The 12,347-nt window shown below is 42.2% G+C and overlaps 1 protein-coding gene and 1 long non-coding RNA gene across 5 annotated transcripts in view; one reads left to right on the forward strand and one right to left on the reverse strand.

Annotated features, from left to right (window-relative positions):
• The window catches only part of LOC147756829 (uncharacterized), a 66,644-nt gene extending 57,753 nt beyond the window's left edge, over positions 1–8,891 (forward strand). Inside the window, exons 4-5 of the long non-coding RNA XR_015322899.1 lie at positions 7,680–8,051; positions 8,351–8,891. This is a non-coding gene — a long non-coding RNA (uncharacterized LOC147756829). The remainder of the gene's footprint in view (positions 1–7,679; positions 8,052–8,350) is intronic.
• LOC111246677 (protein Wnt-5b-like) overlaps positions 1–8,942 on the reverse strand; it is a 105,940-nt gene extending 96,998 nt beyond the window's left edge. Inside the window, exon 1 of one of the 4 annotated variants that reach the window (XM_022796667.2) lies at positions 8,433–8,942. The gene's annotated coding sequence lies outside the window, so the exon portion shown is untranslated. Of the gene's footprint in view, positions 1–7,602; positions 7,722–8,432 lie in introns of those variants that run through there. The other 3 variants (XM_022796666.2, XM_022796663.2, XM_022796662.2) reach the window with 3 other exon arrangements.
• Positions 8,943–12,347: the final 3,405 nt, after the last annotated feature.

A 12,347-nucleotide genomic window follows, 5' to 3' on the forward strand; every position in this document is an offset into this window, starting at 1 on the left:
GAACTATTTTTGCAGGCGTTGTGTTATCTCTATTCTTATCTCTCTACAACTATTTTCCCATTTGGTAATTTAGCGATAAAGGATACAATATTACATATGCACCTGTATGGCCAGACTTAATCTCCAGTTTGGTTAAAGGAATGATTGGTTAATCATTCCTCGACCTAGCTTCAAAGGCGGCATCGATTCAGCCAACTCAAAATTGGCGTTTCGGCCTATGTTCGTACGCTAGGACGCCTCCATTACAAATGCTCGATTGATGCGGAATATTTCGTGCAGACACACGAAGTATATATGTGTGTGTGTGTGTGTGTGTGTGTGTATAATGCACTGTTTGGCCGTTTAGTAAGGTTAATCAGGGACCTGCCAAGTGTCAACACGTTCAATTACGTGAACGGATGCTTCTTCGAATCGAATAAATCTCCTTTTCGAAGGTTGCACGCAGACCAGAAAAGTATCAGGAGGTGTCTGTTGTCTTTTGAAGTTGGATCTGGTCCGCGCGGTGTAAATATTGCCAGACAGCAGCATCATGACAGGTGTACCAATAAATCTGCCATTACGATTTTGTAATCGGTTTGATACGATCATCTTTATTGCCAATACCGAGATGTGGACCTTAACAGGAACGAATGCCCCAAATAAAACCTGTAGAAAATCTATTGTGATGTGAACGAAGGTATATGCGATTGATTGTGCCGGCGTTCACATCGGACTGAATCTGTGCCGTGCACAGTGTCAGAATCAGCACTGAAAAATGTTAAAAAAAAAATACGATAACAGTAGCTTTTAGTTGTGCTATCCCCAATAGGATAGTGATACTTTAATAATCATTTTGATCATGGTCAATACCAGTGCTAACCGTTCGCATTAAACATTTTTTAAATCTATAAGCTTCCTTCCTTTAAAGTAAGTACGTAAAATTATTTTGGCGCAATAACGTCGATAACTTAAATACAATTATAGTTACAGCTCTAGCCTCTAACCACTATCCAGTTGCCGCAATGAAATAGATATACGTAAGCTGTCAATAAGGTTAAGTCTACGATAGCCTAGCGTTCCATAGCTCCATGATTTTACGTTTTTTTATAACAGAATATTATAGAGAATCGATTCTGTGATGGACTGGTATGATTTAATCGAAAAACGTTTTTTTTTTCAACAGAGTACACACAGGGTAAATGAGTAAACATTATTAAGATCAGCCAATCGATATTTATAGTCGCTTGCAGATGGTCATAAACCCATGGAGAATATTTAATTATACTCTCCATGGGTTTATTCAAAGATATCAACAAGCATTGGAATTACTCTCAATTGTCCATACAGGTGTCAAAATCTACTTTTCGATTTTTATCGACGCCGTTCAATAGTGTTAACACAAAGCTATTCCGTCCACACCGGGACCGGTCAGATTCGCAGTATCAGTGTTACCGATGGCTAAAACCGTTCAGAACTGTGCCTTTCTGGGGCAGAAATTTCGTTGTGCCAACCACCGCTGCGAGGGAACTTCTTCCAGACATTGCTACCTGTTCCTACCCCCTCGTCCTGTCATCGTTGCAGTCGAACAATGACTGATAACCCGAAACGAGTACGCCAGGCGTCGAGCTTGGGTTGTCAGATTTCGATTAAGAATCGGCACAAATTTAGGCAAAAATTGGATTGCCGAACACACGAGTGAACCAATTAGGGGTCGTCGACGTGCACACGATAAACTTCCATGATCCATCAATTATTCTGTGTGGAAGTTCGTGTGCGACGGCAGTAACCCACCCGCAAAACCTCCGACACGTGTTCATGATTCGTGATGACGTGCGGGAATAAATTATAGATATTTTCCTCTACACTACATATAGTATTATGCCCACTTTTCATAATCAGCGCGTGTGAGTATGACATGCAAATTATGGAAAAGATTGATAGTGATCGAAATCGCTCGAATGCCACCAGTAAAGATGCATTAGAATAAGAAGGGCGTTAAGAAATAGTACACGGCAGATTGCTGCGAGGACAGACTTACGCGAATGAGCATGGCACTAAATAAATATGCCAGGCGTAGGTCAATGCTTTCGTATATCGATCGCCATAAACCGATGAAGTGCTTGCAGCGAAATGCACATCCACCAAAAGGGGGTGAGCGATTTTTTTTTTTATCCTAAAAATCGACTCCCGGAAGTCTACCCCCCCCCCCCCCCCTACCTACCTACCTATTGGATCACATCATGCTTCATAGAAATGAAGTTCCCTCTTTTTTTTCTGGTTACATAGTGTAATTTTGAATTATATTTCATAGATTTTCAAGCTGGACCTCTTACTCATTTGTTAAGCTGAATTTACCCTTCACTATTTTTTCAATAGATTCTACTGAGAGCGTATTTCTGCTAGCCCGCTGTAAGGGAGAAGTAGCAGTAATCCACTATCAGGGAACTCGAATTCTATTCATGTGCCAAGACAGATATAATTGTTGAATACCCTCAGTTTTATTGTACCATTTCGATTTGCAGGAAAAAAAAAACCTAAGAAGTATATGGATAGATATGTTACATATGTGTCTTCACATGTGGAGCTTCCCTAACAGCGCAAGCCCATAACAGATTAATGCCATTGGCCACATTGGAAAGAAGCGGTGCAAATTAGGATCACAACCCAATGCCTGATGTTTTTAAATGTATGTAACGGAGCGCATGTCGTAAATAGTGGTTCACATATACACCTGTGCGTGTTCTTCCGGCCGGCGGTCAACTTTTATATGGCCGTCTGTCGCCATCGTATCGCCGTATCCTACAATATTTTATTCGAATCCATCTGAACTTCGTATTTGAATACAACATTCAAACGTGTTCGTAAATCGGCAGGTCGAACTGTCTGCTCGTAATTTTGCTGAACTTGGTCGGTATGGTCTAGTTAGGTTTGTCTTTGAAGTAAATTTTGACACTCTCGGAGTGAATAGAGCGCGCCTGGTCGATCCAAATGGTCCGCAGCCAATAAAGCTAAGATCTCCGCCGTACGGTATTGATGGCTAAGGAGGTTATAGGAAAAACTTTGCGAACGCCAAAAACGCCACAAATGAAAAGCCATCAAAGCCGGCCAAAGCTGTCCCCGTATGTCATAACTACGTATTTTGTCTTGTGGTTTTATATCCACATAACAAGTATTTTCATTCTCAGAAAATAACGACACCCGTGTCATTTTCTTGTACTCGCGCATCATGCAGCTTCCTAACTATTACTTAGATTCTTGCTATCTCGTGATGTTGGCCGCATCCTCGTTTGAAATCGGGCAAAAGTCTTTTTTGGTACTTCACTGACAGGGTCTCGCCGGCGCTGTGTCTGATATAGCGCGGAAGTCCACACCGAACTCTTTGTCGAGAGAGAGAGAAAACGAAACCCAAGAAATAATCGCTTTTCGACAGGACTCTTGACGAACCCTTCTTTTTTGGGCTTCGTCTGCCGCCGACGACGACGACGACGACGACGACGACAATAACAACAAAAACGAAAGTCAGCGCGATCATCGGAGAGATCGGTAGTTTGTTCGACTCTACGATGCGATACCATACCGTCTACACGATGTTGACAAGTTCGGGTGTTGAAGACATTGTATAACAGCGGGACAACTAACGATAGCCACGCCGCAGTAGCGGTAGTGAATTAGGGGGGTATCGATGACAATGATACGATACGAGCACATGGGCAGCGGCTCGCAGACCGACAACGAACGTCATCCGGTCGAACCACAGGGCAGGCTGCTAGCGACTACGAAGACCCAGTACAGGTCGGTCTCTGGGGCGGTTAACCGGACAGCTCGCCATCTCACTCGTTCTTTTGTGTTCTCGTAATATTGTCCACTTAGTGCTCGAAGTAGCCGCTAGGAATAAGGAAGCGATTAACTCAGTGAACGCAGAACGTAGTGTTTATACGTTTCCTCTATAAAAAAACAGACCGATATTTCAGTAAAAATGATAATAGTGAATATGATGATAAGAGTAATTATCGACGCTGAGGCTGATCGTCACCTCCACAAACGACAACAGACACTTGACGAAAACGTACCAGTCAGATTAGTTTTGTTTTAAAGATGTATGCACAAATCAAAGAACGGAACTGATCGTTTCTTGACGAGGTGTTTCAAGCGCATCTTATGTAGCGTACGCAATCGTTAAGCCTCACCACCCCTGATATAGTCGTCCAAATGGTATGACGGGTTTCTCCCATTCAGAAGGTACCTGTCCATTTTAAGGCTACTGAAATACTGACTGTAGCCTGAACATTATGCACGCCAGGCCGCTACAGTTAATATTTATGGGACCTAGATAAAGGCATGGCATGAGTGGGCATGTTTATTAGTTGACCGGTTAACGAATCGGCGGCCTTGGTCAGACGGGAGCAGTGTTGTCCTTCATAGAGTGGGAACAAAGGTAAGGCTCCGTCGGTCACAGTTGCATTGATTACGGAGCTGCCATTGAACGAAGATCAGAACAGGAGGAGTATAGAAATGGAGGCCACAGGAGTAACGTGTCTTTAAGGAGGAAGCAGCAGGAAAGAATACAACGAACGCGCACACAGAGACGCTAATTACGTTTACTTCGTTAACTTCGTTGCGTTGCCGCTTAAGAACTAACCGCACGGTAGAGAGTGACGAACAGCATCGTAGGTGAAAGATATTTGATGTACGGATCATCTAGCCGAGGTGGAAGCAACCAGTGGATAAAATTGTGTTCCGACTCCGGCATCTGATTGATGAACAGCACTATGCGACTGGATGGGATCTATGGTAATGACAGGAGCGATGTTAGCAAGAGCAAAAAAAAAATGGCTGATTAACTACATCGAATGACCACTGAAGAGATCGCTTCTATATGAAAGCATCAAGAACTGTTAGGATCATCTTCTACCGTAGTCACCGTAGACGGGTTTAGCCGCATACAAAAATATTTCGAATAAGTACGAACGACTCTTCTGCTCGTGTGTGAATCTTGTCACCCAGCTTTCACTATAATAGGTAAGTACGCCGCCATATTAAGCCACTAATACTGGGTTCTCACGATTCGTAGGAGCGAAGCGAACGCTCAATCACCATAACATTTACGGATCTTTAGACTGCAACGCTTTGTAGAGTGTGCCATTTCACCATATTTGATACCGCCGACGTATGTTAGCAAAACAGGTCTAAGAAATAATTTCTATCATGTACGCAAAAACAATAGGCTTAATTTGTATTCGGATGTACGTGGAAGGATACTGCCATTTTTGATATTACAATGCGATTATGTGTAATAATGTTGTTACGTAATAAATGGATTTTTTATGCCAAGTTACGTCTATCTGAGGTTTTTCCCTTACGCTATCCCGTTTTGAATTTCGTCCATCGTTACGGTACAATCTCGAGACAACTTTTTTTTTGCCTATGCCAGTTATGGATATTGTATAGCAACTTGAGTAGCAAAGGTTCCTCTCTACGCTAAAGTTAAACGCTGCACAACAGTTATTCTTTGATTTAATCCGGATAGAGTCCATCCTATTCGCACGTGTGTCGTTGTAAACGGCCATTTGCTCCTGTTTTTTTTCTGGCTGACTTCGCGATTGTCTCGACCCCCTTCTTCGAACACGATCATGACAAAAAAGTTATCTTTGAGACAGCAACTAATAATGTGCTCCGTCCCGGGCTGTGCTTGATTACCGAGTTGCTCGACTCAACCCGTTCAAGCCACTGTGATAACAATATACAAAAAGCTATGCCAATGAATATCCCAATCACCGGAAAAAAAAACAGCCAAAAGTAGCAATAAAGAGTTGGCCGAACACGCAAACTAATAGATCGACCTGCAGCTTTTGCCATAGGCTGCTCTATGAAGAGACAGAATCGAAGCCAAATGTTGAACTGCTCTGGAGAACCCGGGCCAGCTTCAGACTTCACCCAGTACTGACGTTGGCATCAATAACGGTAGAACAAACGTATCGTTCTTCTCCAAGGGGCAGCACATCCCAACAGCAGAAGCTGGGGCAGCGCCACTCTGGGTTTGGGGCTAGCGACGCGACGCTGACGCCAATAGCCGCGGCCAATGATGATCCAACAACATCCGGAGATAGCGAGCGAAGAGTGGCGGCGAAGACACTAGCTTGAACACCATATTACGTCCAGTGGCTGGATGCCGGGCCGCCGCCGCTGCTACTACTCCAGCGTCGTCATCGCAGCTTCATCATCGATCGCCAGCCGCTGCCCAGTTCAGATCCGTCAGACCCAATAAGTCGGCCAGTCAGATACAGCGAGAGAGAAAGCGGAGTCTCAATGCTAGCAGCAAACGCAAGCACGAGAAGTGAGAAACAGCGCCAGTGGCCCTCGTAGCGAGTGCGCGGCAGCGCGCTTAGAGGAACGGGCTGACGCTCGAGAAACGCCAACATTAACGGCAGCTGGGGCTGCTGCTCTTCCCGTAGCTGCCGTAGCTCTACGACCACCGAGGGAAGAGATGGCTTCAGTGGAAGTCATTTGAAATAACAGCACAGGTAGTTCGCTGCCGCTCCTCGTTATTGTTGTTGTTATTAGCACAGTCGTTGGCGTCGCAGCGCGAGGGCCGATATCAGGCGGGAGAGAGCGGACAAATCAGGAACATCGATGGAAGTAAAAGTCTGAGTGGACAGGAAAGAAGAAGTGGGCGCTTTTACGATAGCTGCGAAGGATTGAAACGGCCGAAGCGACCAGACGACTTATTAGATGGGCAAACAAAGTGAACGTTTTGCCCATGTTTATACTGAAGCTTCCGCAGCGCAATGCCGACACGCCATGACCGCACGCACAGGCACAGCATTTGCACGCGCTCGAAAATTGCACTGCCATTGGATACAAATGTACCAGGGTGTATGAGTTGTCATATAGGTGATTTGGAAGGCATTGTTCAGCTTTCCGATGTCTAGACCCTCAATCAATGACATAACTGTTTGACATATTAAGATTTATTTCGGCTGCCGCCTGAGCGGCCATAAATAATCTCAGTAATTGACCACAAGAGTATCATCCTAATCGTAATGTCTATTGTCGTTTTCGCTGTTTGCTAGATCTCATCGTGTTATCCTTGATGAATTCTCATTTGCTTGGTGACGCTAAGCATGTCCACTGTACCTGATACTTTAGGATAACAGACGTCTTTGTGCACTGTCATTTCTTCACTGGATTTAAAAACTTTATGTCTAAGAAAACCTACCTATGTTTCAAGTTTTACGTCCAGTATCGCCATCAGGTATTCGATCAGACAGACGGTTGGCTTCCAGCGCGGAACGCAGTCTGTCTCTGCCCGGATTCGAACCTAAACCACAACACGTCCTAGCAAATATATCACCCATTAAGCTAGGTTTAAAATCGAACAGAACACTTTCCTAAAGACTTGAATAGAAACACTGCCAAATTAAATGCGTTTGTTGTTGAAGTTACGCACAAAAATAACTTTTAGAAACTGCGTATTACGAACAGTCACATTTATTTATTATTGATATGTAGAACTGTAAAAAGACGATGTACTTTTAAATCTGCGCGGGCAAAAAGGTGAACTCGCTTTCCCGAAATAGTAGCTCATAGCCGGCTAAATATCGATGCTCCCTGTCGAAAACCTACCTTACGTCGCATAATTAAGCATTTGGATAATATGTCGTCCCAGGTAGATTAACAACAGCTGTTTGGTTTGTCTTTAGGTACCGATTACTAACTGACGCATTTAGGGCGCTAGTGGCTTCATGAAAAGGACGTCCGACAGTGAAGGTGGCGTGACCAAATTATTAGACGTGTTTCACTGGAAATGTTTGGAAGAAAAAGGACTTAAGTACGACTTCGACCAAGCTACTAAAGAAGAGGTAGAGTGCTATTGAAATGTCCAACGTTTCTCTTCAAACGACTATAATATTTTTACGGAGCTCAATGGCAAAGTGTCATGCGGAGAATCTAAACGCAGTAATTATCAACTAATCAACGGGCCGACACAATACACGCTATACAAAGAGACTTTCATCGGTTTCCCGTCTTTTGTCAGAGGGCAGACGTGTCTACAAACGCGTTTAGTAGTTCAGGTTTGTATTAGCGATAAGTAAGATAGGGGTAATCACATGGACAATTCTTGGTTCGCGAGTTCTAAAAACATCGTACATGCCTATTATAATAAGTAGCTTTTTAAAGTTCCGCACAACTATAAACCACCCTCGAAGAGTTACGATAATCTAGGAGCTGCGTAAATTTTCAAAGCTTGCTATATGAGTCAGGTACAAAACCTAGAAAATAATTAGTAACGGAACTTGGAAACAGGCGCATCTTTTAGAAAGCGATGTTCTATCGAATTGCTAGACATCTTCAATATTACTGTGCGTTTCAGGCGATAACTTGGACTCTCTGCGATTATCCTGTCGGCAGTATGCAGAGTAGACTTGACAGAACTTCATCGCATATCTACGTACCACTTTTCGCTTTTCGGCTTAAATGAGGACAAATGCTCCTTTCAAAATAGTCCATTAGGTTACGTTTTGACGCACTCTTCTTGACACACTTCGTCTGGAACACAACGTGTATACAAATTCACACAAATACTGCAGACCACGTTCATCCACACACTAATTTAATACAAATTGCTAATGACTGGTAAAGACACCAGTAGTTCACTGATGAAATACTCTCACGTTTTACACAGGAAGTACATGTCTATATATATATATATATGTATATATACATATAGACAACGATTTCGTTCCGTTTTGAGCACAACACTTAATTACCAAGTTATCACCTCACTGGAGTACCCCAAAGCTCTCCAATTATTCGACAATATCCGAGCGTTGCGTTGCAATGGTAATCCGGTAGTTATTTTTCGTATTACAAGCAACGATAAGTTCGTCCAATTGGCTGGTTAATGACAAAAATCCGGCAACCCTTATGGCCGTTTCTTTTAAAGGGTCTCGTACGACTGCCGTTCGGACACGCGAAGAGGGTTTGTCTGCCCTTTCCGTTTAGACTGGGAAAGGGCGCTTGGGAACTGATTGGTGCTAGGCTCGTGGGGCGGAGCCTGGGGGGTTCGTATAGAACAGAACTAGTTGAGCAGAACAAAACTAAGGAACGAGTTAAACGACATGATTTTTGTTGACAATCGGCTAATCTATGGCTGCAGACTGTTAAGCTGCTCAGGCAGGACAGATGAAGCTTGTCAGGCTGACTGACGGAATTGATTACATGGTCAGCGAAATAAAATGTAAGCTTCGTTCAAACAAAATAAATTCACGATCCTTGAGGGATTAAGTTATATGATTTGTTGAATTTAGTATCTATTGAATATAGTGGTGCTCGACTACTGAACACAGCAGGCTAATCTCGTGTACGGCACACTTCGCCGTGATGATAGAAGAGGATGTTATTTATTAAAAGTGATATTCCAAGTAAAGAACTAGCGAAGTTTAAAAAATTTTCACCCCAAAACCTTGGAACTAAGCATAATATCAATAGCAATAGTCGTTGTTTACCAGAGCGGGCTCACATTTTCTCACTAACATTATAGTTTTTATGCTTGGGTTTTAACCTGCATTACCGTTATACAAACTGTAAACATTGATCACCGGGGGAAAAAATCTGAAAATTTAACTAATCGTAACACCATCCTTGACAAAACCAATGTTTTCAACGTGGTCGAGCTCTCTCTAACGGAACGACAACGAAGAGCAACGGCACAGAAATGTTTACCGAACATTGTATCTTGGAGATATAATGTCGAGTAGTGAATGTGAGGTAAACAAGTTGCTTGTCCTCGATATAACTTAACAAGAACTTAAATACTTCTAGCTGGCATGTTCGTTCCTTTCCAATGTATAAATATTAGCAGCAACCACCAGCTACACCGACATTAACGTTTCTTTTTTCCATCTATTATAGCCTAAAAATAAATTAAATGTTTAAGTTATACACATGTATACTTCTAATTTACATGCGCACTTTTTCGCTACTATATATGGACGCAGCTCAATATGTGGCGACCATTTAAATATAACTATTCATGGAGATGTTAACAACTACATTGACGGTTGAATGATTTCGACTTTCTCAGATAATACCGAGACGCAGCGTTTCGCCCTTGGAATTCCGATACGAAATCGTCAGATATTTGCTGCCGTTCTCCACGACGTACTCTCAGCTATAAACCAATTGATGTGTATCCTATTTTGCCAGAAATGTTTAGACTTGGCAATAAAAACCCTTTCCAGTCGACTTTTGAAACCCTCTTCGAATTTAATTTGCCTGTGACCAAAAAATGCAACAAGAAGGGGTCTGACTTAAACTCTTGCAGAATGTCTTTCACGCATTAGTCTAAGCCAGTGTATCAGAGCTGAACAGCAGCTTGTGAAATCCTTTGTGTCAATGAGATCAAGAGCTCTAAGGGTCAAAGTGCTCTTAGAATATTAGATGCTATTATTTCTCTCTTTCTTTATTATACGTACTTTTCTGTAGTCGCTATCATCCATCTTGCCATTTTCATTATAATTATTATAGACACTTTTGGAGTGATTTTTCTGTGCTTCGCTCCCTCTTCGCTACGATTTTCGTGAACGACAAGCTGTTTTAGCAAGCAACTTGAATGTTTTACTCTTCTGTACGGTTGCTCGAAATTCCCGCCTGACTCCCCTATTATGGAATGGAGGTCAGGAATACTTCATTGCCAACGTAGATATTCCCAGCTTCATTTTCCGCTGAGGCTTCAATACTGTCATATAATGATACGACCGCTATTGACACATATGAGATCTGAGACACACGTCTTTTCAAGCTACTTTTTTGTGGCAGATTTGGTTAAATACGCTAAAGCATAACCGTAAAATTACATGTTAATAACAAAGAATCTTATGATGCTGTTGGCCCGCTCAGTCCCATAGCAACAAGGTTGTCGTTTTACCGCTGCAAAAAGGCAGCGCGTTGATGATTTTCAAATTTTAGGTAAGTAGCATTGACCTAGATTTGTTTTATCCGAGCATCGATACAGTTTCTGGGAGCTTAAATTAAACTGATTTCTATTCGATACGTTTGTGTGCTTACACTTAAACTTAACACTTATCGTTAACTATTAACTAACGAAATTAGGCTAACGTAAGTGTTTGCATAGTCAGTACAAGCGGTAGCCTTATTAAAACTTTAAATTAAGTTTTGTGGTTCTTTAGACGAAATAATTCACTGAATTTAACCAATCTCTTAAAGAAGCGTGTTTCTATGCAGGTTCTATATGAGTACTTTACCCGGTTGCTGCAATTCGGCAAAAAGAGACACTGAGGGAAAGCAAAGAAGTGCTGAACAACCTAATGGTCAATATTGGGTTAGTATGTTAAGTTTCAAACCGATATAATTAGTTACTAACAGACTGGCCATTAAGCACCGAGGATGTCCCCCGTACGCGCGCAATGACTACTTACTTAATGTCTTAGGGGATACATAAAGCTAAATACATAGATGGCCCAAATGTTCTATTTAACGAACAAGTTCTCTGTAACTACTGTTAAACGGTAATATGTTCATTTCGCCTTGAGTAACGGTGAACCTTGATGATTTTTTTCGAGACGCTAGCGTTTTCAGTTAACTTGTTAAGCTAGCAATTTGTTCTGCCCAAGAAAGCCTGCACCTTAGGGAAGACTCATGAGCGGCCAAAATCCTGCCTGGGAACTCGGACCATCAAGTGAAGGTGTCCAAACTCGAATTTCTGTGGTTTTATTTAGAACTGTGCAATCGACGGTCGACTATGCTATAAAACCTAACAAATTCAAACAGTGACTTCCGAGTTGACGCAACTGCAAGCATATTTTTCAGGGCTTAAATTATACGTTTACTTTAAGCTTCAAGGAAAACTGTCCACTGCACAATTCTCTTACTCCTCAAAATATTGCGTCTGTGGGAATTGGGACAGAGAACAAATGTTGATTTTTCACGTGTAGGCTATACGTTAGCGTCAAAGACTAAATTAACAGTCTAATAATCGGAACAGATTTTTCCTTTAGTTGGCGTACTTAGATAAATAACGCGAACTGCGACTAGTACAATTCACGTTTAGCTACTAGTAACTATTCTACCGGAAGAGTCCATACAAGTACAAATCGATCAACTGTTTTGACGCAACGGAAGCTATTGATTATACAGTCTGCGGTCTAGTTCTTCTACACGAGATAAGGTTTGCCCTTAAAATGGGTTTATGCGCAACTGCGTATGTGCCAGTGTGGCGCTCCGGTCTTGAGAATACGATGTGAAACTTCAATACTTGTTGTTGAAAAATGAAATAAATTTGTGAAGTATATCTTACTTTAGGTCAGAGCAATTTATATTGCGTCACTACTCTTAGCTAGTCAAGTGGC

Source organism: Varroa destructor, unplaced genomic scaffold (genome assembly GCF_002443255.2).
Source record: "Varroa destructor unplaced genomic scaffold, Vdes_3.0 BEIS01000003.1, whole genome shotgun sequence".
Classification (NCBI taxonomy): domain Eukaryota; kingdom Metazoa; phylum Arthropoda; class Arachnida; order Mesostigmata; family Varroidae; genus Varroa; species Varroa destructor.